Source organism: Puma concolor, chromosome B2, assembly GCF_028749965.1.
Source record: "Puma concolor isolate L17-30 chromosome B2, mPumCon1.1.hap2, whole genome shotgun sequence".
Taxonomy (NCBI): Eukaryota; Metazoa; Chordata; class Mammalia; order Carnivora; family Felidae; genus Puma; species Puma concolor.
This window is the reverse complement of record NC_141671.1, coordinates 98,998,748-99,025,802: the sequence shown is the minus strand read 5'-3', so window position 1 is coordinate 99,025,802 and position 27,055 is coordinate 98,998,748. Positions and strand designations below refer to the sequence as shown.

Below are 27,055 nucleotides of genomic sequence, written 5' to 3'. Positions count from 1 at the left end.
TTGTCTCCTTGGAACTAAAGAGGGCTTTTAGAAGATAATATGACTAATTCATGCTTCTTAAAGTAGGGAGGTTTTCCATAATAATTTTTAAAATCTTTTTCCTGTGATAAACAGATGTATTTTTTAAAACATCCATCCCAGTACCTAAATGCAATCAAAATATTTCAAACCTTTAAAAGGAATGAATGATAAGCCCATCTTTAGCTAGATATTGTAGTAAATCCTCCATTGTCATACCTAAGTACCAGAATTGTATCCAAAAGTTTTGCCCAATAGCATTAGAAGTGAAAAACAATTCAACAACTGTAATTTCTGGAGTAATTGTAGACAACTAGAATGTAGATAGGAGGATTGGAAGTTGTTAGCTTATCCTGTTTTGACTTCTGAAGCAGAAGAGTAAGCAGAAGGAAGTAGGTTTCTGGTCACCAGAATGTGTATCTTCAGAGGCAGAGGCCCACAAGAGAAAGCTTGACAGTCATCCCTGATTCCAGAGGGGAAGTTATGTCTTCCCTTTCTCCCTCCTATTAGTACTTCATTTTGTATGTTCATTTGAAGTGCTATTGCCAGTAATGCAATAGGAGCTGAGATATAAAGGGCTTGACCCGTGGCTTTGTAAAATCCAAATCCTCAAAATAAATAAACAAACAAATAAAATCCAAATCCTCTTTATATCTTGGCTGTTCTTCACTAAACAAGGCAGTGTTTTTTTGTTGTTTTGTTTTGTTTTGTTTTGTTTTGTTTTGTTTTGTTTTGTTTTGTTTTGTTTTTACAACCTAGGGACTGTTATCAGTCAAACTCCAGCATTTCCCACCTCACCCCCCAACACATACACATGCTCTTTCTCTTGCTTTTCTCCTTATGGGTTTGGAGAATTATGGTGTGGGCAAACAGCTAGCACAGGATGTAAAGAGTGTGAGTGAGCAAGTAGAATCTCCACATTTACTCTTTCCCCTCACACCTCTCCCCTGTGATTCCCAAATATTTATATAGGAGGGACCTAGGAATGGAAATCTCTAGGAGTAGTATTAGATTGTATATTTACTGGGGGAGGCTTTTGGAAAATGATGGACATTGTGAAAGGGCTAAGACTGCTTGAAATTACACTGCTTGCCACACTTTGCCCACCATCCACTCAGGACTTACTCCTGCTCCAACCCAGCATCTCAGGAGAAACATGAAATTGTTGTTTAGCTGCTTTGGCTCCTCCTGCTAGGTTTATGTCCTCTTTTCTTTGTTCGCTTTTCCCCCTGTCTCCTAATACCACAATAGATAGAATCATAGGAACTATCCTTTGTAGTTTAGCTATTATCACCAAATCTGCACCACTCATTCTGTGTCTTTGAAACACCATGGATAGGTGCTTACTTACATGGGTACTGAAATTTTGCTTGTAACCAACCCCACCATGCTGGAAGTGAGTTAGAGAATGCAGTCACTGACCTGGTCAGGCTCTGGAAAACCCTTTTGGGGGTTGAGATCCTTGCTTATTGATAGTCTGCTTTCACGAGGCATATCCATGTCACTTTTGGCTCTCAAGTCCACCCAGCTCCTTGGATTTAAGCCCTGTCATTTACTCTTGTTCCCATAGTGCCACCATTTTTCTTTGTCCCCATTAGCTTCACAAACACCAAAAATTCAAATGACCTGATGGGATTGTGATAAAGTCTAAGTTTTTCAGTACTTTAAAGAAATCATTCCTTTGCCTTCAGGATTGCAAAGTTTCTGAAGAGAGTCCTGCTATAGTTCTTGTATTTGTTCTGTATGTAATGTTTTTGTTGTTTTCTGTCTACCTTCAAGATTTCTTCTTAATTTTTGATTTCCAGCAGGTTTACTGTGATGTGTCTGGGTGTATTTTTCTTTGTATTCTCCTAGATCCACTAGATCCTTTAGTGTTTTAATCATGGTTATTTTTATATTATTTTATGTTTTATTTTTTAAGTAGGCTCCATGCCCAGTGTGGAGCCCAACATGGGGCTTGAACTCATGACCCTGAGGTTAAGACCTGAGCTGAGATCAAGAGTTGGCTGCTTAACTGACTGAGCTACTCAGGTGTCCCTAATCACAGTTATTTTAAAGTTCTTGTTGGATAGTATCAATACTGAACCATCTCTGGATCTAGTTCTTTGATTACTTCATCTCTTGACAATACATCATTGTCATTTTCTTCTTGATTTTTAATTCATCTTACAATTTTTGCCTAAATGTCAGACATTACATGAAAAAGAACAGTAGAAACTGAAATAACTAGTATTCATACCTACAACTGAGCAAACATTTCTATCAGACTGTTAGTATGAGGAGTGAGGGTTGAATACCTCCCATCAGTAGTTGATCTGGATTTGAGTTTTATTGTTAATATTATTACCTTCAGTATATCACAGGTCAAATTACTCCAGTGATCGAATTTGTGCAGCTACTTTGTGTTTGGTGTGTGGCCTAGAATGCCAAGAGAGTTCTTCTCAGTGTTCCTACTTCAACTTTCAGCAGACTGTGTATAACCGTGCTAAGTGGGATCTCTCTCCATGGTCTTGTCTCTTCCTCAGCTATAGGGGTCTCTTGCTTGTTTCTTTGTGCAAGGCTTATGGTAGGGGCAGGCATTGTTTCTCCCCCCTCTAACCTCAGTTTCATGCAGGTCCTGGGCTCTTGAGCTTTAGGGTGGGCCTCCTTCTCCCCCATGGCAATCGGACACTGCATTGTAATGGGGGAGGTCTTAAATGGGAGTGAGTTTTCTGTCTCTTTCTCACTGACAGTAGACCTTGCTTTGTATCAGTGAAGGATCCTGGTGACTGGTAGGTTTCTTGCCTTCCTCCAGCATCTGATGGCTTTTGCTTCAACTCCTCTTCTGCCACAGCCAACCTTATCTTGGGACCAGGGGGCAAGAAGATTTAGTACCACTCCTTTAGTGGCAGATGGCTTTTTCTTTGTATGGAAGATGGACATGGGCCCCATGCCTGTCTCGCATTGGTAGCTGGCCGTCATCTGCATGCCTGTCTCACCAAAAGGAGGCTCTTTCAATTCTCCTGATCTGCACCCAGTCTTTCCTGTGAATACCCAGGGAGGCCTATGGAAAAGTGCTGGCAAATGGGGCACACACTTTGTATCCATGGCTCCCAGGGGTTCTAAGTTGTCATTCTAGCCATACTTGGTCTTTAAACTTCTGTTAACATTTCAGGTTTTTTACCTTTACTTTTTTGGCTGCTACTCTTCCTCCTGTACTCTTCCCAAAGCAAAATAGTTGGTAGGAGCAGTGTTTACTGGCTTTCTATATCCTAAGTGGGACTAGAACTCGCTGATTGCTTCTTTATTGTCAACTGTTTTTACTTGATGGAAAACTGCTCAACAATTTGTTTAATACATTCAAAGAGGTAAAACAGGCAGTGAGGGCCTTAACCAGTTGACTGGAATTGTGGCTATTGGAGGTCCCAGTATACTGCAATTATGTCTATTATGTCCTATAATGGAGGGGCCGTCATGGCCTTGAAAGGGAAGAACTGTGTGGCTATTGCTGCTGACAGGCACTTTGGGATCCAGGCCCAGATGGTGACCACGGGATTTCAGAAGTTCTTTCCCATGGGCAATCAGCTGTATATAGGACTGACTGGGCTTATCACTGATGTCCAGACTGTTGCCCAGCAACTCAAGTTCTGGTTGAACCTGTATGAGCTGAAGGATGGTTGGGAGATCAAGGCTTACACCCTCATGAGCATCATGGCCAACCTCTTGTACAGAGATGGTTTGGCCCCTACTACACAGAGCCAGAAATCCCTGGGTTGAACCTGAAGACCTTTAAGCTCTTCATTTGATCTCTAGACCTCATCAGCAACCCCATGGTGACTGACGACTTTGTGGTCAGTGACATCTACTCCAAACAAGAATGGGATGTATGAGTCCTTCTGGGAGCCTAACATGGATCCAGAACACTGTTTGAAACCATCCTACAAGCCATGCTGAATGCTGTGGATCAAGATGCAATGCCAGGCATGGGCGCCATTGTCCACATCATTGAGAAGGACAAAATTATCACCAGGACACTGAAGGCTCAAATGGACTAATCTTCTGTTCCCAGAGCCTACTTTTTTTTTTTTAAGTAAAATAGTTTTTCTTTCAAAAACAAAACAAAAGGTAAAGAGGTAAAACAAAAAGTAAGATTGGCAATTACGGAAGCCATTAAAAGGAACCAAGTCCCCAAAAATATGGTAGCTGAAATTAACTCAATGGAAAGGTTTTATAGCAAATAAGACATAGTTAAAGAGTTAACTCAAAATATGTTAGAAGAGTATCTTCAGAAGGAAACAGGGAAAGAAAAAAGTTTGGTAATACAGATTGGGGAGGGGGTAGGTAAGAGATAGAGGGTGTGCATTAAAAAATTTAATATAAATATAGTTAGAGTCCCTGAAGCAAAGGAGAAAGAAAATGAGATGGAAGCAATTTTTGAAAACATCATAGCTGAGAATTTTCCAAACTGGTGAAAAACATTGCCACAAATGAAGATGCCCAAGAAGAATTTAAAACAAACCAAAACAACCTAGTCACATTCATAGTAGATAAAAACCAAAGAGAAAATCTTATAAACCAGCTGGAGAAAAGATATTACCTTTAAAAGAGCAATAACTAAACTTATTGCTTATTTCTCAAGAGAAAATGAAAGCCAGAAGACAAATGGAATATTTTCAAAGTGCTAAAAGAAAGTGATTGACAATCTAGAGTTCTACGCCCAATCAAAAATGTTTTTCAAAATTAAGAAGGAGATAAAGGCATCTATGGACATAAAGACAGAAAATTCTCACAAGTAGGCCTACATATTTTTTTTCTTTTTTCGTTTTTGTTTTTGTTTTTGTTTTTTTGACAAGCAGGCCTACATATTAAAGGATTTACTAAGGGCAGTTCTTCAGGGAGAAGTAAAATGACCCTAGATGGAAACTCAGGTATAAGAAGAAAAGATTGATGAAAAGGGTAAAATATATAGATAAATTTAAATAATAATGACTGGACACAACAATAATATTCTGTGGGATGTCTCTTTTTCTCTCTCTAATATATAGATAGATATATATCTATGTATATGAAAGAATGAATAGATAAAAACAACAATGGCATAAACATCAAGAGGGGATTATTTTTGGAGTTAAAATGTTTTAAGGTCATTGCATTACCTGGAAAGCTTATTTCTTTAGGCTGTTTCTGGAAGTAGAATTGATTTTCAAATAGGTACTAGTAATGAACTTTGTTGTTTTTAAGTTGGACTGAAGATACATTCTGACTCAGATCCAATTCCCCTCCTTTCACTACATCTTTTAGGATTTTCTTCTGCTCTTTCTTCGTATTTTTTAAGGAAGCACTTTGCCATAACAGAAAAAACAAGGGCTTTAGAATCAATCAGACCTGGGCTTAAACTCCTGTTTTTCCCCTTATTTGGGCAAGCAATTTACTTCTCTGAGCCTTCACTTTGGGAGGGCTGTGAAAATGGGAAGTAATAATACTGTTCTCACAAGATTATTGTGCAAATTAAATGAGATTAAGTATACAAAGAGCCTACAGTGCAATGCCCAATATGTAGTGCTTCATATTGCTCAGTAAGTACTAGTTTTTTTCCCTTATGGACTGCATTGTGCAACTGGCATTGGATTATACACCCTCTCACGTTGTTTCCTGGGTTCCTTACATTTGTGATTATTATCCCTCCTCTCTTGGCTAGATTGTAATCTTCTCCAGTTCAGGGACTATATATCTCCCTTTCGTATCCTTTGCTCAGTGAATGGCGTTTGGAGTAAGAGCAGTACTTGCTTGAGGAAAGCATGTGTGAATGAGATAAGATACATCCCTGCACTATACATTATGTTGGAAGGCGTCTTTGTAGCAGTTCCACCCAGAAGGATATTTGAGACCTTGAAGAAAAGTCCTTCAGCTGCCCATGAGAAGCATAAGTGGTGAAAACATACTTAATGGAAAAGAGAGAAATGCCATCTTACCATTCAGGAACACTCCAGTTTAAGCACTGAAGATTCCAGGCTGGAACTGGTGCTGAGTACCATGGATTGCTGCCCTTAAAACTAGTATCTTAAGTTGTATATAATAGCTTTTCTGGGCAAGAGTCCCATCTACTTAATTTCTGCTAGATGAGTATACATTAGTTCTGACTGATGAAAAATACCAAGTTAAATCAGACAGTTAAAAAAATCAACATGATGCCCATAACTGGTTTATCTTTCCTTTCAGTAATCCCACATATTACCTACTTATTTGCTGTAATGAACATGCCATTCAGCTAAAATAAGATTAACTGCTTAAACCGAGGCATTACAGGCAGAGAACTTTAATGCCGCTTTGTGTTTCATTATGAAGTTCAGTGGTTAAATGATACGGTGTTGTCGTTTCTGCCTTTGTAATCAAGAGGGTTTCACTTAGGATTAGTGCACCCCAGCCGATTCTCCTGATGGAACGTTTGAAGCAGCAAGTTTATATGTCTAGGTTACAGCCTGGCAGCAATAATAACCTTCAGAATCAAACCTGTTGGCTTCATCACCGCTCAAATTGCACTGCTCCTTGTGAGGCTCCCCTCTGCTCTAATGGTGATGGAAATCTCACTTGCCATGCAGATTATGAAAGGCAAATTGGAAGGGGGGTTAGCCATGCAGCTGGAAATAGCACTGTGATGACCCAGGTGGGATCAGAGTTCAGAATGTTAACCCAAGTTTGTCCCAAGTGAATGAACATTTGCCTGTTCTCTGCAGCAAGGTCAAATCCCACTTAAGTGGAGCTTTTCTGGACTGTTCCAGCCCCACTCATCTCTCTTTTCTTTGAACTTTAATTGCAATTCTAGTTCTCCCTAAACAAGGCTATTTATTCATTTATGTGATTCATATCATTGTTCTATATGGGCTAACACCCTCTTCAGTTAGAAGTCCAGGACTAACATCTACATGGTCCTGGGTCCATAAGAGCATGTTGTTTAACAATTGCTCATTGACTGAAGGAAACACCCTCTGTGTGATGTGACCTATTATGACTCAGCCTGGGTAGTCCACAGTGGGGACTATCAGCCTCAGCCGAGCCTGAAATTAGCCCCTATCCTTATCATGCCTTCTCTTCTATGGAGTATATTCCATTTTTGTGGTTCATCAGAAAGTCAGACAAAGAGAGTAAACATGGTGACCAATAGATTTGCACATCCATTCTTTTTTTTTTTTTTCTTTCAGTAAATGCATATTAAATGCCTACTGTGTACCAAGTCTTTTCAGAACTCTAAGAACTGAGAAACTTCTTGCTGACCATTTTGGTGGAGAATGGAGAAAACAGTTTGAAAGAGCTCGAAGGAAATTCCTTTCTTCTCACACAGTATCCTTCAGCCCCAACTTTTGGGCAGGAGCACCTTCTATAATTCTTCCTTTCCCTGTTTGTTTATTCACCTCTTCTTCCCATTCTCACTTCTCCACCTCCTCAAATCGCGGCGATAGATGGGACTGCTCCTCCCCTGCCTCCCTGGCTGTGATAATAGCAGGCTATTGAATTTTCCTGTGTGAAACTGGTTTGCTCAGGTCTCTGCCAAGCAGGCTGCACTTGCTAGGTTGGATGGATTCCAGTGTGCTCCTCTGGATAGGATTTAGTGTGGGTCAGGATTCCTTAGTGGGTAGGAAGAGGGTGGGGAGAGAAGAGGGAGATTAGGTTGGTTCTCTCTCTGCCTAAGGAATTAGATAAATTATTTAATGAATTATAAACAGGGAGCCCTGCCTTGGATCTACTTCTATCGCCAGCCCAATAATTGTTGACCATGTTTTGACCCTCCAGGGTAAAGTCAGAGCCTCAGTTGCCCATGGGATGATCTGAGGCTGGTGTGGGTGTCTCAGAGCAGCTGACATCCAAGCTGTACCTCTTCAGAAAACTTAGGTCACTCTCTTGACAGCTGCAAATCCAATAGTGATGCACCCTATTCCCCTGCTTCCTTCATTTTTCTGGCAGAAACAGGATATGCTAGAATGATAGATTGTTAGAACCAAGAGGGACCTTATCATCCTTTATTCCAGGTTTCCTTATTTCTCAGGTGTAGAAATTACAACTCGTCAAAGTGGTTTACCCAAGTTGGTGGAACAGTAGTGACAAAGCCAGAGCTTTGACCCAGGTCCTGACTCCCAGACTAGAACTGCTATGCCATGCCATCTCTCAACATTCCCTTCCCGTCATTTTATTCCCATACCTCCTTTTCTTGCCTCTCAATCAATTCCTTCTCTCTTGACTGACACATTTGTTTTCTTCGTCTTATAATTTCAAAAGCAAAAACTACCAGTGTCAGAAGGAAAATGACAAAAATGAGCAAAATTAGCTTCTTCAACATTCTCCTAACACCTTTGATTTGTCTATAATTTGCTAATAAATATTTCTTAGTTACCAATGTGCTTAAGCATTCATTTCATTGAATTTACTGTGGACTCTTAGATGTTTATTAAGTCTATTTCCAATAGCAAGAGCATATTATTCAACTTCTTTTCTTTCTTTCTTTCTTTCTTTCTTTCTTTCTTTCTTTCTTTCTTTCTTTCTTTCTTTCTTTCTTTCTTTCCTTTCTTTCTTTCTTTCCACTTAAGATGTGTTTTGATTACAAATAGCAGAAACCTAACTCAAACTAGCTCATGCTTAAGAGGAGATTTATTGGATTCCATAGCTGGAAAGTCCAGGCAGTGATCTAACTTCTAGTTTGACTGGACTCAGGAACTCAACTGGTTGCCCCATGTACCCTTTGCCCACTTATCTATGTTGCCTTCATTCTTTCCTACTGCAGACAGGTGTTCTCCAAGTAGTGAAAAAAAGAAAGGAAAGAAAGAAAGAAAAAGAAAGAAAGAAAGAAAGAAAGAAAGAAAGAAAGAAAGAAAGAAAGAGAAAGAAAGGGAGAGAGAAAGGCTGCTGGTACTCCTCACTCACATACTTCCAATAAGCAACACCTCTTCTCCACTCCTGCTTCCTCCCCAACAGCTCCAAATTAAAAAGTCTCAGAAAAGGGCTCTAATTGGCCCAGACTGGCACGTATTGTCCATCCCTGGACCAATCACTGTGCCTAAGAGAATGGAGTACTATGATTGGCTGGGCTTAAGATTCTATGCTTGGCTGCTCCTACCACTAACACACACACTCACATCTCTGTTCATCTGTTAAACAGCAGGGTCCTGCAATTTGGCAGCCTTGCCATAATCATATAGAATGGCAGAGGAACAATTATCTACAAAAAGAGACTCTTAAAAACACAAAATTGACAGATTCCTTCTTTAAACTTCTTCTCAGTGTGTCCCCTGAAAACAGTCTATTTCTGAGTCCTTTGGAGTAGATCTCTATCTGTAACCAGCTTCCCATTCCCATTGTATACCTCACTTGTCATTAGCACTGCAGTATCTGTTCATTGGTGTCAACTCCATTCTCTCTCTTGCCTGACCACTTAATACTTTACCAGGTTAATATTCTTAGAGCATAATTCTGATCTTATTTGCACATGTACTCAAAAATCTTTATGACACCCAAGTACTATGAATTATGGAGATGGCCACTGGGCAACAGAATGGATTTGCCAGGCATTTGCCATGGGTACCAGCTGAATCCATGTCTGACTGGTTAAAGATAAACATCAGACTGTTTTGCTAGGCTGTCTCTTATCTTTCAGATATAAAATGTATTCTGTGTTTGCAGTTACTGTCAATGTTATATAGATTTGTGCTCTGATTGTGTATGGGCAATGGTCTAAAAGAAGGTCTACTGATTGCTCATGTTTGGAAACTGATCTGAGCAGAGTTTGAGGTGGGGCAGAGTAAGATGCATGACAGTTTTCTAGTTTCCTTTTGATTTCACACCATACCATTTCTGAGATGCTGAAAAACACTTTAAAGTGCCCTTTTCTGGGGCACCTGGGTGGCTCAGTCAGTTAAGCATCTGACTCTTGATTTCAGCTCAGGTCATGATCTCATGGTTCATGAATGCAAGCCCTGCATCTGGCTCTGCTCCTGACAATGAGGAGCCTACTTGGGATTCTCTCTCTGCCTCTATCTCTCAATAAATAAATAAATAAACAAACATTAAAAAAATAATGAAGTGCCCTTTTCTACTGTCAAGATGGCACTGGTTTTTTAAAAAATCTCTTTGCCTCTCTTTTTCCTAACTCTGGCAAGGAAGAAGAGTGGTGGAAAGGAAGATGTCTGTGGCAGAAGTTGCTCCTTGCCCCCAGTATTTGTTCTACGTTTCTTCTATAGTTATAGGAATTTGAGCTGGACACGTGACTTCCCAGGGTAAAGACATTTCCCAGCTTCCTTGATGCTAGGGTAGTCACCTGACTGAGTGGTGGCCCATGGGCTCACAGCAGAAATGTCGAATGGCAACTTCTGGGATCCCCATTTTAAGGGAGAGCTAGTGTAGGACAATGTAAAGGAAAAACTCCCATGTTTCTCCTTCACCCCTACACCACTACCACATTTCGCTTCACTTCCGACACCACATGTGTGGGTTTTCTGCATATTGAGCAATTCCCTGGTACCAGCTGGGTGTCCTACAATTTTACTCAGTTCTGACACAAGCTACTTGGAGTTAGTGTCAGATCCCACAGGTTAAAAACTTAGTTCCACGAAACTGCCCCCAACCTCTCATTTCAGATGCCAATCACAAGTCCTGTGTTGTCCCCTATACTTCTGACTGGCTATAATTGGGGTTCCCATGACCCTCTTTTTGGGTTTGATAATTTGCTACAGTGACTTAAAGAACTCAGGGAAACATACATTTATCAGCTTGTTATATAATTAAGAATTTGATAAAGATTACAGATGAACAGCCAGATGAAGAAATACATGGGAGAGGTCCAGAAGAGTCCTAAGTGCAGGAGCTTCTGTCCCTGTGGAGTTGGGGTACATCACTCTTCCCTCATGTGGATGTGTTTACCAACCCAGAAACTCTGAATCCCCCATATGTTGGGGATTTTTATGAAGGCTTCATCACTTAGCTATGATTGGTTATTAACTCAATCTCCAGCCACTTTATAAAACTTCCCAGAGAATAGAGGGTGGGATTAAAAGTTCCAAGCTTCTGGGACGCCTGGGTGGCTCAGTCGGTTAAGCCTCCGACTTTAGCTCAGGTCATGATCTCGCGGTCTGTGAGTTCGAGTCCCGCGTCAGGCTCTGTGCTGGCAGCTCAGAGCCTGGAGCCTGTTTCGGATTCTGTGTCTCCCTCTCTCTGACCCTCCCCCATTCATGCTCTGTCTCTCTCTGTCTCAAAAATAAATAAACGTTAAAAAAAAATTAAAAAAAAAAATTTCCAAGCTTCTAATTATGGCTTGATCTTTCTGGTCACCAGGCCCCATCTCATTAGAATAAATGACACGTCCTGGAAATTCCAAGGAATTTAGGAGCTGTGTGTCTAGAACTAGGGTCAAAGACCAAAGATTAGGAATGAGAGTTCCTACTGCTCTTATCATTTAGGAAATTATAAGGGTTTTAGGAGGACTGTGGCAGGAACTGGGAAACAGAGGCTAATATATATATTTCCTATTATTTCACAAGGTCCTTTATCTTTCTTCTTTTCCTCCATCCTGCTGCTTGGAATATGGCTGTAATGGCTGGAGCTCCATCTTGAAAGAAGGGACAAGGGCCATGCACAGCAGAGCGATAAGCCTGAATCCTTGACACGATGGAGTCCCCTACCAACTCAGGACTACCCACTCGGATTTTATGTGAAGGAAGAATAAACATCTTGCTTACACTACTATTATTTTGAGTTTTAGGTCATTCACAGTTAAACCAACACCAGCTGATTCAGTACATTTCAGGTGAACAGATAAAAAGAGGAATTCTGTTTTGCACTAAAGGACAAGATCATGTGTCATATTGCCCAGAACGGGGTAAATGTGTGATAGGCTGGTATGAAAAGAGTGAAAAGCTAGGTATCTGTTTTGGGGGGAGTTGGTAAGAGCAATGCTACTTCCTAAAAGTAACCAATGGCAAGGCTTTGAACTCCTTTCTTTCTCTGCTGTTGGTTCTTAATCTACCAGTACAAATCCCTTGAGCATCCATTGTCCATACTGGTAAAACAACAATAACATTCTGTAATTGGCTTTTGTTTCACAAATAAGAAACACGGAACAATTCATATATAAAGATGCATTCTTAGATAGTTTGAAAATTGAAATAAACTCAAAGATAAGTAATAATAAAAAGAAGAGCGGGGTGCCTGGGTGGCTTGGTCGGTTGAGCGTCAGACTTCGGCTCAGGTCATGATCTCACGGTCTGTGAGTTCAAGCCCCGCGTCGGGCTCTGTGCTGACAGCTCAGAGCCTGGAGCCTGTTTCAGATTCTGTGTCTCCCTCTCTCTCTGCCCCTCCCCCTCTCGTGCTCTGTCTCTCTCTGTCTCAAAAATAAATAAACGTTAAAAAAAATTAAAAAAAAAAAAGAAGAGCTCCATCTTACTGACAGTCTTCGATGTTTTAAGCACTGTGCTAACTATTTTACCAACTTATCTGATTTAATCCTAACAACAATCTGATGTGTTAAACACCGTTTTGAGCTCCATTTTCTGGATGAGAAAACTGATATTTAGAAAGGCGAAGCACACCTAGAATCATACAATTAATAAGAACAGATCTGCATGACTTCAAAACCCCTATTCCTAAGCAATACTCTGAAGTTGTGAAGAAAATCTATTTTTGTTAACTCGAGATCTCTTTTTATGCAAATGAGTGGCAGTTGGTTTATCAGTCAGGTTCCCCACAGGAAACAGCAATCACCAAGAAACTTGAACGAAGAGGCTTGAGAGGTAGGGACAAAATTGAGGAAATGAACAAGGGATTTTGAGTCCGGCACTGGCAGGAAGCCATTATTTCCCTTAGGGCTGGTGGGGCGAAGGGGAGGAAAATTGATATTGGAACCTGGTGAGAGCTAGAGCATTAAAGATGGGCCACCTGAGGGGAGCCACAGGTGTGGAACATCATAGCTACCAACGGAGACACAGCTCCTAAGTGGTGATGGCAGAGAATGAGGCCTGACCACTCTCTCCTCCGCCTTTTCATCTGAAAGGGTGAGTCTCCTTGGGCATGAAGCGGGGCTGGGAGGGATGGAGAATGAATCTTGAAGGCAAGCAGGGGAATTATAATCACAGCACAGTCCATCTCTGAGCCACAACAGCTCTGTAATCCAGCCATCATTCAGACTTTTATAAAAAATGGACTCTTTGGGCAATTCCTCTAGGGACAAAGCCCACAGGATCAAGGGCAACTCTCAGAACTCAGGACCCTTCATTTTTTGACTGTGTTTTGCAAGAATAACCCTGCAGCAGAGAATCTGCTGGACAGTGCGGGCAGTTTCATCTTGCAGGCCTGTCTTGTTCTCTCTTCCTCCCCGTGGCCTCTCCAGCTAGCTTTTAGGACAGTCTCAGCCTTTACTACTGAACTCTTTCCTGCCATAGGTAGGAGAAGCACGTGTCAGAGTATAGAAGCAGATGATGGTCAAATAAGAAGCTGTTTTGATGATTAACACATATTTCTTACACGGGCCTAGTGTAGTCATTTGTTTTTTTGAAAATTCATGAATATTTTCTCAATAGGCACCAAAAGTTTGTTGCAAACCGCAGGAGACAGACACTTCTTAAATGACAAATGATGACAAGGCCCATTCCACTATCAGTTATGTTTATGTCTTATTATTCACAAATTTTCTGTTAAAAGGAAGTGAGAAAGGGGCAGGACACTTGTGAGAAAATATTTGGGGTGAAATGAAGAATAAAGAATTTATTCTTTGTATATATGCTTTATATATATGCTATGAAAAAGCATATTTTATGCTTACTAGCTAAGAAAAAAGTTGGTTTGCAAAGAGAAGGGAAAAGTAAGTTCTGATCATATAAGCTTCTGGGAAGCCTGATGCTGCCAAACTTGGATGCAATCTTCTTTTCATGAGAAAACATCTGAAAAGAAATCAGCAGCCTACACAGTCCAAATCAAGGCTTTTATAGGCAGATATTGCCAACTTTGGGGCCACTAGAAAATAAAATGAAATCCTGAGGCAAATTATAAAATGGTACTCTTAGGAATTATGAAAATAATGAGTAATTCTACTTTTCTAATATATGATGAAATCACATGTATCTCAGTTTTTTGCAGCTAAATTTTATTTTATTTTTTTAAGTTTATTTATTTTGAGGCAGGGAGGGGCAGAGAGAGAGAGAGAGGGAGAGAGAGAATCCCAAGCAACCTCTGCACTGTCAGCACAGAGCCCGATGCCACACTCGATCTCACAGACTGGTAAGATCATGACCTGAGCCGAGATCAAGAGTCAGACGCTTAACTGAATGAGCCACCCAGGGACCCTGGTTAAGTTTCATTTTAAAAGTATTTCCTTAAGTTATATATTTGGGGGCGCTTGGGTGGCTCAGTTGGTTAAGCATCCAACTCTTGATCTAGGCTCAGGTCATGATCTCACTGTTGGCGAAATCAAGCCCCGTATGGGGCTTGCACTGGGTGTGGATCCTGCTTGGGATTCTCTCTCCCTCCCTCTGCCCCTCCCTGGTTCGAGCACATGCACATGGGCATGCTATCTCTCTCTGAAAAAATAAACTAAAGTTATATTTTTATAAATTGCTGTTCTAACTTTGTGTTCTTGCACAAAGTACTTTTGTCATATTTTTCTGTTTGTGTTGGTCACTAAAGGGCTGGTTTGTATATGAAAAAGGAAAAATACCAGTTCTGGCTTCAACAGGCAGAATACCAAAACTTAAAAGAAAACATATTTCTTTCTTACTGAAAATTATATATTTCAGGTCTTTAAGCTTTCATTTGGGCTTTTACCATGCCACACAAAAAGAAAATGAAGACCTCTGGAGCGAAAAGCATTGACATTGATGGGGAATTTGTTTTAGCACAAGAGTGCTTAAGAGGAAGGTGGGATTACTCAATAAATCAGTATTTTCCAAAAAAGTGCTGTGCAAAATTCTAGTCTTAAGAGATGCTACACACACACACACACACACACACACACACACACACACACACATTCTTTTGGAGAGTCATAATGCACATTAACATATTCAAGGCTCTGAGAATTGCTACAAGAAAGAAATCTGCTTAACATTTGTTTTACTCACCCCCTTTTTTTTCCCTTCCACAAAACCCTATTAATCCCCCATGTAAGTCATTAAGAAAAATTTAAAACTATGTTTTGGGGAATGTGACCTTGAGCTGAGGTTCCTCCAACTACAGTGTAATTCACTGTAAAGATTTTTGTTATCAAATTATTTTGAAATTTTTAAGCAATCCCAGGAAGGGTTTGGTTTCAAGGAAGTTTCTCTGGGGATCAAGTCTAATCTTTAAACTGGAGGACCTGCCTGTATGTCACATGACCGACTAGCACCAGCAAGAATGACATCTGGGACCCTTGCTTTGTTTTTTGCCCTGTTCACACCTGAGTTTCTGAGAAGTTCCTGATCGTCTGAACTTCCCTTTTACCTCTTATTTTTGGCCTTGTAAAAATCCCTTAGGGGAAAAACCAAAACAAAGTACATTTGATACTCCTCTGGTGTTTGGCTCCCATCCCTCGGCTTCAATTCACATTTACCCCTTAAATTCTACATCCTTCCAGCTACTTCAGAAATAATCCAACCAGATTCAGTTTATCCTAAAGTCCTGGTGCTGGATTGTGTCCACTCATTCATTCACTGGAGAGATATATTTCTGTTTCCCTAAGATGAGGCAGGCAGTATGCCAGGCACTGGGGCTCCAGCAGTGTCCCAGACAGATATGGGCCGGATCTTACAGAGTTTTTGATCTAATGACAATGCCAGTGAGGTGGTCTAGGGCCCTGGCCAGGAACTAGGCAGGTCCCAGGTAAGACAACCAGGGATTACTAACTGTTAGAGATAATGGACACTGGAACTGAATTGTACATAGGTAATTCCATTTTCTTTAAAATTTACAATTGTATATCCTTTTAAATAGAGTGGTTATTGTCTCTTTGGCTGCTTAAATTGTATATGAAAAGCAAAGCTGACTATAAAAGCATGATGATTTCCCTTTAGATTAACTGATCTTGTAGATAATATAACCAGAACCAAGTTTACTTAGTGGCTGCATATTCTAACTTCAGTAAAATAAGTAGAGACCGATAAAAAGCTTCTTCAGGGCTGGTGTTGTAACTTAGAAGTTTATTTTATTTTTATTTTTTTGAGTCACTTTATTTGTTTGTTTAAGTAATCTCTATGTCCAACGTGGAGCTTGAACTCACCACCCCAAGATCAGGCATCACATGTTCCACCTCCTGGGCCAGCCAGGTGCCCCCACTCAAAACTTCTAAATGCTAAGTGAATGGTAGGTATTCATATGTGCAGGGGCAAAAAAGTTAAGAACTTTCTTATGTACAAATTCTTTTGAAGTGAGGGTTGTAATTTTTTGCAAGTATTTAGGAGCCACCGGGCTTGGATAACTTTGGAGGAGAGCGGGGGTTCTGAGAATCGGATCAGAAAACCTGGCTTCAGACAGTTTAGTCTCTTTCTCTTCCTTGTCCTCCTTTGTGAATATGAAATTCTACCAATTCCAGCTTCTCCTTCTCCCTGATTTTAAGATGAATTGAGCTCCTTTTCCAGGGACAGAGAGACTGGCAGCTCTTTGGAAGCTTAAGCTGTTCCCTCCCTCAAGGTGGATGGGTTTGGGGGCTAGAGGTGAGGTGGTGCTTTGGGAAGGGAGTGGTGGTCACTTCCTCACAAGCCACTGTGGGTGACCTAGGCTTTTGGGTCAAGATATACTCAGGAGCAACTCAGGGAAAATTCTCTACCAAACTTCACGTTCCTAGCACCAGAACAACAACAACAAAAATTTTTAAAGAACTCTTTCTCCTAGATCTCTGCTCATCTCCATAAAATGTGGTCATTATGCCCCAACTAGTCTTATCCATAGGCAGAATAGATAGTCCTTGATTCCAAAATGACAACCCTTAAATAATTCCTGGGGATGTAAGGTGCAGCATATTATAGTTAATAATATGGCACTGTCGATTTGAAAGGTGCTAGGAGTAGGTCTTAAAGTTGTCATCACAAGATATAAAATTCTTTGTAACTGTGTGGAGACCAGTTTTATTTAACTAGATTTATCGTGGTAAATTTCACAAAAATACAAATATTGAATCGTTACATATATATGCCAATTATATTTCAATTAAAAACAAATGCAACAAAAAAAAAACCCAAAGCCAAAAATGACAACCCAACTTCCTGCCCATCTACCACTTTAGCTAGCTTCACCCTTTTTAATTCTTGAGAACTTTTCCTTTAAAATGCACATATCCCTTGGAGGAGTTATAACTTAATTTAGGAGTTATTACTTATCAAATACCACGTCCTAAACAGAATTCCTGATTTTCCATCTCAGTAAACAGGTACTAATGTTCACACGCTTACTCAGACTAGAAACACACCCTTCCCCCTATGTTTCTTACACAGTGCATTGCCCTTTCTTGTCGCTTTCCCCCCCAACATATATCTAAAGTTTACTTCTCTCCCTTTCCACTGCCACCACCTAGTTCAAGCCACCTTCACACGTCACCTGCAAGGTCCTCCAATGCATTTCACCCTCCCTTCACTGAGTGCTATAATTACTGTTTACTCACCTGCCTCCTCCCATATGAGTTAAGGGCCTGGTTTGTTGAGAGAGAATGAATCTAAGTGACACTATCTTCTAAGCCACTGGAGATAAGGCTGGAGGTGAGGTTGTGAATTCTATTTAGTGTGCTCAATGAGAGCGTTCTTTCCCTAGGTCTTCTCTCTGGATACTTAAACAAAAGAAAACAAAACAAAAACCCAGAGATATATTTTGAACAATAACTTGGCCTGAAATGAATCCTAATCAGTTTAGACAGTAAAATATAAGACTCGATTTAGAACCAAGAAATTTTTCAAAGCTTTACCTATCAGAGTAATCTTCGGTGTTTTTTCATCGTGTTGAAATCCTTGATGAAGCACATGGCAAAGTGTGCTTAAGAGACAATTCTGGGTAAATTAAACAATTGGTATGCCTTTGAATTAATATTATTGGTATGCGGGAGCGCCCAGACAGCGTAAAGATCCCTTTTAACCTTTTGGACTTCGGGGTCCAGTTGCCATGTGAGGAGGGAAAGCTAACATCACATCGGGATGGCTTGCAGGCTAATTATACTAATTACCATCCCTGTTCCTGCAGCTCCTGCCTTTCTCCAATGTACCTTGGTGCCGATTTGCACTTCTACCAGCAGATACAGAGGAGAAAAGAGAAAATGCCCAGAAAAGTTAATTTAGCATTTCTGAAGTTTAACTGGGAGCAGGTTGACTACAATACATATCCAAACTCTTGTTCTTTAAAAACCTTACTTTAGGGGCACTTGGGTGGCTCAGTCGGTTAAGCATCCGACCTCGGCTCAGGTCGTGATCTCACGGTTTATGAGTTCAAGCCCTGCATCAGGTTCTGTGCTGACAGCTCTGAACTTGGAGCCTGCTTCGGATTCTGTGTTTCCCTCTCTCTCTGCCCCTCCCACTCATGCTCTGTCTGTCTCTGTCTCTCAAAAATGAATAAATGCTAAGAAAAAACAAATTTTTTAAATAAAAATAAAAACCTTACTTTATTTTTCTTATTGTCTGTCTCTTCTTGTCATATTTCCTTCATCTTCTCTCTGAAACATCTCCTCGCTTTCTAAAATCAGACTCCTAGAGTATCTGGTGTAACATCCGCCGCAGGGAAAACCGAGGCTCAGAGAATTGGAATGGTTTGCCCACAGCAGTTGGAAACTAAGTCTTTGACTTATGGCCTTAACCTCAGTGCTGCCTTGTCTCTCTCAGAGAGTAACAAGGAGAAAGAAGACTTCCAGTGCTTGCAGGAAAAAAATTGCTCTTTCTTTTATTTGGGAAAAAAAAAAGTAACAATATGACACATGCATTTGTGCTTTCAAAATATTAATTTTCCGAGTTAAAGAGCTAAACCCAAGTAAAAGAATAAAAGAGAGGGGCACCTGGGTGGCTCAATTGATTAAGCCTCCAACTTCGGCTCAGGTCATGACCTCGTGGTTACTGGGTTCAAGCCCGGCGTCAGGTTCTGTGCTGACAGCTCAGAGCCTGGAGCCTGCTTCCCATTCTGTGTCTCCCTCTCTCCCTCTCTGCCCCTTCTCTGCTCACACTCTGTTTCTCTCTCAAAAATAAACATTAAAAAAAATTTTTTTAAGAATAAAAGAAGAAATCCCAATTAAACTAGAAAATAAAAATACTTTGAATATAAATTTATCATTAGATTTCTGACTTGTTTCTCCAGTTAACTGATTAGCTGCCCAGTATTTCTAAAGTACAAAGCTCTGATAATGTCCTTCTAATCACACTCTATTGAACAATGGGAACCCTCAGCCCTGGATGAATTCAAGAGGCTTAGAACTCCCTCCCATGCCTCACTAGTTTTTTCACTTTCTTTTCTTGGATTTGGTTCACTATTTGTCTTCTTCTACATTCTCAGATGCTCGAAAGGCACCCATTCAAGTGTCTCTTTATTTAGGTACACTGTAAAAATTAAAGTTGAAATAAAAATGACACATCAAATAGATTACACTCCACAGAAATATTCCTAGGGAGGGCTGCTTTCAATTCAGTCTCTAAGCATAGCTGGAGAATATAGGACCTGCGGCTCAAAGGGGTTGACAGAGACTGACTTAAGGGTAATTGCTCATAGCATAATGGGGTTTGTAGCGATCCAGATTGTCCCCTTAGTATCTTGCAGAAGTGCCAGAGTGTACACAAATGGAAAGTATCCACCAAACATTCTGGGAGAGAATCGTAAGAACCACGTGGTCAGCCTACACCCCTCACTTTCTTTAGCCCGCATGGTCCTCACGGACCGACCTCATCTGCTTCTCCCAGGCTCCTCGCTGAGCACTCTCCTCTCATTCACCTGCTCCAGCCCAGCTATCTTCCATTCTACTCCTTGAATTCCACCTGCAGTTCTCTGCTTGGAGGCCCTGCCCCCGCCCTCATCTGTTCCCTTGACCTGGAATGCTCTCCCTTCTTAGGACTGGTTCCTCATCCCAAGGGAAGCCTTTCTGAACACTTAACCTATAGGAGGCACTGCCTCTATCCGGTCCGTCTCCAGCCCATCATCCTATGTGTTTCCCTCATCGCACCTACCATGATCTGACATTATTGACTTAATTTTTTACTGTTTGTTGTCTGTGCCTATTCCCCTCCCCTAAGGAGGTCAGCTCCAGAGGAATCTGCTTGTCTTGCTCACCCTAAGTATCCCCAGCAGCTCAGATAGCACCTGGCATGTTGTAGATGCTTAATGAATATTTGTTGAATATATGAATTAATGAATAAAACAAGCTGGAGGATTGTGGATTATTGTTCCAATAGCAATGGGCTATCCAAGAACATCAGTGTCAGAAGTAAGACACATAGACCCATCAGCCTAAGGCAATTGCTGCTAACTGGAACTTTTCCTAAACCAGGGCTGTACTCTGACAGTCCCTTGTAATGTTTCCTGTCACATATCAGTTTAAATTCCTCACTGAGAAAATGCCCAAGCAGTACTGGGAGGTATGATGCACCTATTAATGGTAGGTTCTGGGGACACAGAGATGAGGAACCTCCAGCCCTTTCCTGAAAGATCTTGTAGTCTAACAGGGGGAAGACAGAAGGGGCTTTATTGTTTGTAAATTGCCTAGACCACAGGGTTTTCTTAGCACACGAAGCTGTCTCAGCAGTGTTGTTCTATGATATAAGATACTGAAATGGTTCCTGAATCCTTCACCCTTTGAAGCCTAGGACAGTTTGGATTCCACCAAAGTGTCCAGCGTTTCAAAACCAATAATAATTTTTTAAAACCTACCCATTACTAAGCTCCTATTATATGCTAGACCTTGCTCTGGGCATTTTTTACAGTTTTTCTCCCCAGGTAGTTCCAATTATGTTACACTCGTTTTTACCTATGATGACACTGAGACCCAGGAAAATTCAGTAACTTGTTCAGGGTCACATAACTAGTAAGTGAAAGCCATGAATCAAATCCAGGTTGTTTTTTTTTTTAATGTTTATTTATTTATTTTGAGAGAGTGAATGCATGAGCAGGGTAAGGGCAGTGAGAGAGAGGGAGAGAGAGAATGCCAAGCAGGCTCCACACTGTCCAAATCCAGGTTTTTCTGATGTCAGAACCCATGTTCCTTGCACTACACTACAAGCTGTTGTTTCAAATATTGCAGGATTCAGTTCTTCCATTTTTCACCTATAATGGATCTCTTCCCAATTTCCCTTCTCTGCTCATGTCAAAGAACATCTTATGCATGCCAGGTAAAAACCATATAGACCCAGGCAGTCTTTTTACAAAAAGGGTGCAGACCAACAGCATTGTACTGATAGAATCATTAAAGAATGTGGTAGGAGCTCTAAGGATACCTAGAAGACATGGAGTAAAAGTAACACTAAACAATAAATTGCAGATGTAACTGACATGAGACCCTTAATGGGACTCAGCTTCTGCTTCCCTTTTGATAACTGCAGAGGCTTTCTGGGTGATACCATTTATCCCCTAGGTCTGCCCAGATTCCTCTCATCTCTTGCCTTTGCATAGGTGTTTTCAGCCCTTAACAGTCACCCAAAAAGTATTCATTGATGAAAAGCAGCTATATCTTCCAAGGGGTGTGACTTCCCCAGTGAATGGGCAGCAGTGAATCCTGGCTTCCCAGGGAAGCCAAACTCTTCCTCCATCTCAGAGAAGCAGTTCCATTCCTCCCAGTCCCTGTGTATGTGATTTTCATAATTTTTTTCTTTCAGATATTCCTACTTGGAAAATTTTGATTTTATTCCTGCTCATTAAGTCTTGTAAATATTACGATTTGACACGTCACATCCCCCAGTGAGTTTCCCTTTGCAAACTCTGGGCTGTTTGGACGGGTGCGGAAACAGGCAGGAAGGCTGGAGTTGGTGGGAATAAAGACCCCCTTTCTTCCCCCACATAACGTGTAGCCAATGGCAGGGCACTACTGGAAAAGTGCAAGCATAAGGGAGGAAAACTTTTAAGAATAATTATTATCCTTTTTTTTTTTAACTTTATTTATTTTGAGAGAGAGAGAGAGTGTGAGGGGGAGGGTCAGAGAGAGAGGGAGGAGAGAATCCCAAGCAGGTTCTGCATTGTCAGTGCAGAGCCCAATGTGGGGCTCAAACTCGTGAAACGTGTGATCATGACCTGAGCTGAAATCAAGAGGTGGATGCTTTACCAAATGAGCTATGCAGACGCCCCCAGAGTAATTATTATTCTGCTGAGGGAGTAAAATTGACTTTCCTTTAAAACCACTCTGGAGTGTCAGGCAAGTATCAAATTATCTTTCACCCTCTTGAGTTTGAAATAGTTTTGTAGACACGTGTGACAACGAACTTCAAAACAAAGGCTTTTAGAGGAGACAGGTCTCTAGTTGCTCTCCTCTCTAAACACATCTTCTAAGAAGGCATACGCCAATGGGAGAAAGGATGGGATGAAGAACAAGGGAAATAGTGGAAGAGAAAATGAGGGGCAATGGGCCAAGGATAGGAGAGAGGGAGAGTCAGAAACAAGGGCCACACTGGGGTTTAAGTGTTCTGCTTCCTTTTCTATTTCATTAGCACAAATAATGGGGCTACCCATGGGTTTCAAATCCACTTAAGCTCTTCTCGGGAGCCGGTTGTGGCCTGAGGCACAGGCTGACTCTCAGAGGAGAGCCAGGCAGTGACAGAGGCAGAAGTCGGATGGAAAGCCTCTGACATGTGAGCAGTCGGGTGGCGTCAACAACAGCTGACCTGTCATAAGACCTTGGGAAGAAAACCAATGAGAATCTTGTTTCAGAGCAACTAGTGCCCAGCCAGCTCCCTGCTAGGTGCTTGGAAACAGATTGACTAGCATAATGGAGTGGTTTTGTAATCTGTCATAATACCATAAGCCACAGACCCACAGACTTTGACCCCTCACAGGTATAATCAGCTCCTTTATTCAGCTGTACATGTTCTCCCATGGGGAGGGGAGAAGGGGGCCCTTCTTTTAATTACATATCCACCACGGATGTTTTGCTGGAGAACAAAGCATTATATTCATTAACAACAATCGTATAAACCAGCTTCTTTTTGCTAGCCAGTTAACTAATTGACAGTTAAGAATTTGTATTAATAATATACTGCAGCAAGGCCTGGCTTAATCTGACAGTTTTATTAAACACATAGGCAAGCTCTACAAGCCAGCATGACTGTCAGCCCTTACGTAGGAATCCTGCTTACAAAGGATCTTAACTTGCCTGTAAAACAGTATCACGCTGGCAGAAAATTGTTCTCTCAGGTCCGAGTCCAGGAGTCAGCAGAGTTATTCGCTTGGGTGATTCGTTGTTGTTCTTCCCTTTGTGATGCCTCTGAACAGGGAAGTGATTTTGTCCATATTTTCTTAAGATCTTAATGGCGTGGTTCACTTGTTCTGGACTAAATTATCCGGGTAGTGAATTATTCTGACTCTTCTTGTCTGCTTTTCTGTGTCCCTTAGCTTCTCGTTTAAAATTTTATCTTAGGGGATAGAGAAAGTACTATTTCTCAAATCGTTAGCAAATCCATCAAAAGGTAAGGGGTGGTTAGAAATGGAGAAACTCAAATTCTATCATTTCACTGCCCTTTCCAGTCTTTGCCTTTGAAATTCTAACCATTTTTCCAGACCCAGCTTAAATAGTCCCTCCTCCATGACATCTTTAATTTCTTTCACTGATGGAAACCAAATATGTTCCTCTTCTGCTCTCCCAGCACGTGCACCACCTTCTCTTGTGCCCTTGACTCACTGACTATCACCCTCTTGGCACACAGTCTGTCTCATCTCTGCCCTCATCCTCCCTCCCGTGATCCTTTGCCTATAGTGAATTCTTACTATTTGCTGGGTCAGATGGAATTTATTCTTTATTGCTTGTTCTTAGTCTGTAAGCACTCTTTTGATCGCTATTCTTTTTATCACTGTCCCTAGAATCCAGTCCTCTGTGGCAAGATGTTAAATACCTCTGGCCCGTCTCCCTGCTTCAGTCCCAGCCTCCTTGAAATGGATCTTTCTAAGACATAAATACAGTCACTCCTCTGCTTAAAATCCTTCCACTGTTCTTCGTTCCATCATTCCTTCCCCAAATATTTACAGAGACTGCACTGGGTGCCATCCACTGTGTTGGGAGCTGGGGATTCGGCAGGGAACAAAACTCTCCAAAATCCTGTACACGTGGAGCTGACACTCCAGTGGGGAGATAAGCAATAATAAATGAGAATATAATATGTCAGATGGTGATAAGGGCTACAGGAAAAAGAAAACAAGAGATGGGGTCAGGAATGAGGGAAGGGAAGGTGCTATCCTGGGTCAGTCAGGAAAGGCTTCTGCACAAAGGTGACTGAGAAGGTGGTGGCCAAGCGAGGGAACAAGCCAAGTGGAAAACCTGAAGGAAGAGGTCCCCAGGCAGAGGGGACAACAGTGAAGGAGGTCTTGGGGTATGAAGGGGCAGGCTGGTGTGGTTGAACAGAACGAGGGTGAAGTAGGAGGTAGGGGGTAGATAATGTTGGACTTTGTGGATGTTAGGAAAACTTTGGATTTTACTCTGAGTGAGAAGGAGAGCTTTGAAGGATTTTCAGCCAAGGAGAGTTTTGATTTAACTTCAGGGTTTATTTCTAATGTTTATTTTTGAGAGAGAGAGAGACAGAGCATGAGCGGGGGAGGGGCAGAGAGAGAGGCAGACACAGAATCCGAAGCAGGCTCCAGACTCTGAGCTCTCAGCACAGGGCCAAAGCTGGGCTCGAACCCACAAACTGTGAGATCCTGACGTGAGCCAAAGTCGGACACTGAACCGATTGAGCCACCCAGGTGCCCCTAAACTTCAGTTTTTAAAAGATCCCCCTGGCTACTGTGTTGAGTAGAGGACTGGGGAGGGCTGGATAAAGATGGAAGTAGGGAGACCTGTTCAGAGGCTTACTGCAGCAATCCAACAGAGAGATGGCAGGTACTTGGACCAGGGTGGATCATGCAGGTGGTGAGAAGTGGCTACACTAGATGTTTTTGAAGGTAGAGCCAACAGGAGGACTTGCAGGTGGTATGGCTGGAAGGAGAGGGGGAGGGGAGAGGAATGAAAGGTGACTGCCAATTTTAAAATATTATTATTTATTTAGAGAAACTGGAAGCATGGCTTAGGACAAAGACTTTGGGTTTTTCATCCTAGGACTCCATTTGGCCCACCTCTCAGGGTCATCACGTGCCTCTCTCTTTCTATATTCTGTGTTCCATTCACACCCAGCTCCTCCATGTTTCACCCTCACATCCTTTCACATGCCTGAGTCTTTGTTCACGCTAATCTCTTCTACTGAATGGCCAAAGTGTGGTCATCTGTCCACCGTGCAAACTATTCATCCTTCAACAACTCTAAAATGACACATCCTCTGTGTGGTCTGGTTTCTTTTTCATTCTCTCTCTCTCTCTCTCTCTCTCTCTCTCTCTCTCTCTCTCCCCTGAGCAGCTCTGTTTCCCTCTTTTGTACTAGGCTTACTTATTCAGATCCCCTGCATCTGGGGCTTCTGGAGAAAGCGTGCTCCCAGAGAGTGGGACACTGTCATATTTATCACTCTAACCCTACCACAGTAAGGTGATAGGCTTTCATTGGTGGACTTTCATTAAGTGTTTATTAACTCAGTGAATGAATGGGGAATCATGGAGAGATGTGCCTCTTTCTCCAAATCTGTCTTCCCCCTTACCTGTCCTTGTACAAAAAGTTTTGATTCATCCACCCTCTCTCTGTAACCTCATAAGCCCTCATGCTACCTGGCAGGGCATGTGATGAAGTAACTTGATGGAAAAACACTGATTTGGTTTGGAAACTCAGGAATAAAATTTTATTTGCACCTTAAATATGTTTTAAAGTATCAAATGGACTTAGGACTGCTTTCACTGTCACCTGAATAAGGTTGTTTGCAAGGAATGGCAGCCTTCAATTTCACTCCCAGGAAAGATTTCTCACAGGTCATGGAACAGAAAGGCTCATGGAACAAGTTAAGCTACTCAGATCAAAAGATTTATTGAATCTCTTTAAAACACAGGATAGGGGGACACCTGTGTAGCTCAGCTGGTTAAGCATCTGACTCTTGATTTCAGCTCGGGTCATGATCTCACAGTTTGTGAGTTGTAGCCCTGAATCGGGCTCTGTGCTGACAGCGTGGAGCCTGCTTGGGATTCTCTCTCTCTCTCTCTCTCTCTCTCTCTCTCTCTCTCTCTCTCTCTCTCTCTCCTCTCTCTCTCCCACCCCCACTCGTGCTCTTCCCACCCCTCACCCCCCGCCCCCATAGGGCGCCTGAGTGGTTGAGGTCGGTTAAGCATCTGACTCTTGATTTCACCTCGGATCATGATCTTATAGTTCGTGAGTCCGAGCCCTGCATCAGGCTCTGTGTTGGCAGTATGAAACTTCCTTGGGATTCTCTCTCTCTTTCTCTCTCCCTCTCTCTCTGCCTTCCCTACTTGTGCACACCCTCTCTCTTTTTCAAAATAAATAAATAAACATCAAAAAAATAAATAAAACTTAAAAACATACACAGGATGAGAAGCAGGGGGACATAGATGGGGTGAGTTAAAACCCTTTTGTTACGGGGCCAGCAGCATGGAAGGAAAGCTACCTTTCTCTGCTTATGTTGTAGTTAGGTGGATCATGTTGAGGTTGGACAAGTTAGGGTAGGTCAGCAGAAAGAACATGCCTGGAACTAGCACATACCCCTTCGACTAGTTTGCTGTGGGTTTTATTTGCATTTCTGGGGCAGAGTGGCGGAGCGTACATGGGGTCATAAAGAATAAAACTGAGATCACCGGAAGATGGATGATTTTGTAATTATCAGCCTAGATGTAGCATGATCCATACTCTATGACAGGTCTTGTCATCCCTTTTTGTCTATAAGTAGCACTCTTGTTGTTCTGTCCTTTCAAACATACAGCATATCTTACAGGCTATCAGTTTACTTACTACCTAATACCTAGCACGTCATATGAATTCTAGCTGTTTCATAGTCTATTTGCTCACTCATCTGCACTTGATAGATCCTAGGAG

At 41.6% G+C, this 27,055-nt stretch overlaps 1 pseudogene; it reads left to right on the top strand.

The window, feature by feature from the left end:
* Positions 1-744: 744 nt before the first annotated feature.
* Positions 745-8,800, top strand: LOC147581135 (proteasome subunit beta type-3 pseudogene; annotated as a pseudogene).
* Positions 8,801-27,055: the final 18,255 nt, after the last annotated feature.